Raw genomic sequence first — 3,689 nt, 5'->3', positions numbered from 1 at the left:
TTGGTTTATATAATTAAAGTGGTGACAAATTAGAGGTCTAAAATTTGATATTTAGCTGAATCCTGACATTTTCTCATTTTTCTCTCTTAGAACTTTGTTGTAATTTGTAAATGAGGCTGAATTTCTGGACACTTTAATTCTGATTAAAAAGGATTTGGCATTTGGAACTTCCAAAGATTATGGAAATTACTTACTGAGGGCTTTTTGTGGATCAAGCATAGTCTAAACTTGAACATATTTGACAGTTTTGCAGCCAGCAATCAAGGAATTAAAGAATTTCTCTTTGAAATCAACAACTGTGGCCTTAATTCTTGGTCCCAGTACTGAATGAGGTCATGAGCTTGTATCTTTTGCTTGGAAAATCATTTATAGACTGCCACAGCTACTTCTAGAGTTCCTTCTGCCAATTTAATAACTGTATTAGCAATATATGAAAGCAGCAGGCGTTTCAGTATAAGCTCATTACAGTATGAGGCATCTTGATGTGTCAACTATGTAGGTAAATAAATTTAAGACCCATGTTGGGAGCAAAATGCGTAGAAGTATATCACATACTTATATGTACAAGTATAAATACAAGTATTTTATCAGTTTTACTTATGACTCAGTGGAGCTATTAGCGGGGGAAAAATTAAAAAAAAATAAAGCGAGATGAAATCAGAGAGGAGACAAAGCATAAGAGATTCTTAATCATAGGAAACAAACTGAAGGTCACTGGAGGGGAAGGGGTTGGGGAGGGGGTGACTGGATGATGGGCATTAAGGAGGTCACATGATGGAATGAGCACTGGGTGTTATATGCAACTGATGAATCACTGACCTCTACCCCTGAAACCAATAGTACATTATATGTTAATTAATTGAATTTAAATTAAAAATCCCTCTCAGGTGGAAGTTCAAGAATAGCTTGGACATTCTTGAATTAGTTATTCTTTCTGAAGATCTTGTTTACTTCTCTTGCATACCAACACCCAACACTATTCAGGCACTCTGCCTCGAAATACAAACTTTCTTGGTCTCAAAATATTTGATTCATATTCAACTCTTTTCTGCCAATTAAAATTTGCACATAAAGAGGAGTTGCAGTGGAGTGAATTATGTCCCTTCCAAATGTGTCTGTTGGAGTACAAACTCCCAATGTTACTGCGTTTGAAGATAAAGCCTTAGGGTGGTAATTCAGGGTAAAAGAGGTTGAAAAAGTAGGGCTCTGGTCTGCTAAGGCTGGTGACCTTGTTAGAAGAGATACCGGAGATCTTGTTTCCCCTACATGTGCACAGAGGAAAGACGATGTGAGTACAACGAGAAAGAGACAAAGTGTCTGTCTTCAAGGTAGGAAGGGAGTTTTCACCAGAAACTTCTAGAAACAACGTTGATGGCCCCTTGACCTGAGACTTTCTGCCTCCAAAATGTGAGGAAACAAATTTCTGTTGTGTAAGCCAGCCACACTTTTCTGTTCTAGCAGCTGACCAGATGATGATAGGGTGAAGTGTGTTTCAAATGAGCTGAGTTCATACCAGGCTCTGGACAAAAATTAGGCTTGCCTAGATGAGTCTTCTGTTTGCAGATTCAAAGTCTCGGGTAAAGCTACTCTTCATAAGAGAAGAGAGAATCAAGAGCTATGAAGTGGATCCAAGAGAGAATCAAGAGATATATGAAGTGGGTCCAAGAGAGAATCAAGACATATGAGGTGGATCCAAGAGAGAATCAAGACATATGAGGTGGATCCAAGAGAGAATCAAGACATATGAGGTGGATCCAAGAGAGAATCCAAGACATACGGAGTGGGTCCAAGGATAGAGGCTCACGGTTGAAGGAGAAGCATTGATGATAACCCCAGCCTGGAGGATGTTCCCACTCAGTTCATGTTGCATTGAGTCTGTGCTTTGGTGTAAGGCTGTCAAATAATTGTGGGGAGGGGGGTGGAGGGGCAAAGGGAGAGAGAGAATCTTAAGAAGTCTTCACCCCAGCACAGAGCCAACTGGGGCTAAAATTCATGCCCCTGAGGTCTTGACCAGAGCAGAAATCAAGAGTTGGATGCTTAACTGACTGAGTCATGCAGGTGCCTCTTAAATAAGAAAATTAAAAAAAAAAATCTGAATTGAAACCTTATCCCCTAAATCCTATTTCGTTTTATTTGGGCTGGGACATCTTACACAGGGGTTAAGAGCTTTTTTTCCCCTCTCCTGATGAGAGCATGGTGACCTTGCTCGGTGTTCTGAGCACACTTGCCTCCCCATCCAGGAGAGGAGCTTTAACGCTACAGAATTTTGGCACAGCTTCCGCTGCAGCTGCACCTGTGAGAGATGACGGCCTTGGCAGGGAACCGGAGGCGGTGCAGGTAATTCAATAAGGTAAGCCTCAGATTTTAGAGCAGTAATTTGAAAAGAAAAAAAAAAAAAAAGAATCTGTGAAGGACCTTTTGAAAAATGAAATCTTTCGCCCTCAACACCTCGATGTCAAACAGACAGAAGCCAGGCTGCTCTGGCGGAAAGAGGAGTGGAGGCCTGGCGCCCAGCCTCGGCCGGGGGCCGCACAGACACCGACCGTCCCTGCCGACCATCGCTGGCCCCTGTGCTCATGTGGACCCTGCCGTTCCACTGCGTGTCTCCTGAGGAGTCTGCATCAGGGGAAGGCCCACAGGCACCACATTTGCAAAACTGAGGGATTGACTCCTACAATAGCTGAGAACCTCTTCTTCTGGGTCTAATTCAAATTCTGGAATTCTCTCAGATGCAGCAGAGACTGTGGTTTGTTCAAGAGAACTTTGCAACCTCCAATATCTCTGCGGCCTAATGGGGAACGTGCGCCCCCACGCCTTCCGTGGAAGACTTCCCTAGTGTGTGCCCTGTGAGGTGACTCATGATGGGGACAGCTGAGCTTGTCTGTCAGCTTCGCTCCCATACACAGGCCAAACCAGGCATGGGACGTGTTATTTAAGAGAAATCACAACGAAATTCTCATGTGATCTGAGATTCATGCAGAAACACCGGTTTTAAATCCAGAGATGAGGAAGTTCTTTGTGTCCCCAAGACCTTACCAGGAGCATCTCCCCATTAGATGAGCCATGCACCAGCAGGGCAGCCATGTGCGCAAGCCAACATGGACCCTATCTCATGTCATCTCATGCGGCGGCTTTCGTCAGACTTGCAGCAGTAAGATGATCAGATGACTGTCGTGGTGTCCATCACATCTACTCAGCAACACCATAAGCCAGTTCAAGAACTCTCCCGCAGATCATGGATTTTGCCTTTGCCATCCTGTTCACCCATCACAGAAATTTTTCCGACACATTTCAGGAATCTACCCCACATTTCCTATCAGGGTCCCCACCAACAGCTCAGGAGACCTCTTCCTTTTTTTCCTTGAAATTCTAGTGGGCCTTCTTTTTTTTCCCCTTCTGACCATTTCTCATTTTTCTTCTGTTTTTCCTTTCTGTGTTCACCTTTCCTTCATCTCCGTCCTCCCTTCCCCATCCTCTCTTGTTAGCAATTCCAAACGCTAGTCTCTGGTCCTTGCTTTACTGTGTATCTATGAGGAGCATAAGTTCACAAACATCCGTTTGAAGTTAGTGTCTCTTACCTTTGACACCTGTCTATCCAACCCTTGGGGTAGAGTCAGAGGAAGCTGGGAAAGTTCGATAGGACATACCCGCAGCCTGTCTAATCCCTGTGTGCTTTCTCCTGCTGCGAT

Source organism: Canis lupus, chromosome 16 (genome assembly GCF_003254725.2).
Source record: "Canis lupus dingo isolate Sandy chromosome 16, ASM325472v2, whole genome shotgun sequence".
NCBI lineage: Eukaryota > Metazoa > Chordata > Mammalia > Carnivora > Canidae > Canis > Canis lupus.
This window is presented reverse-complemented; position numbering follows the sequence as displayed.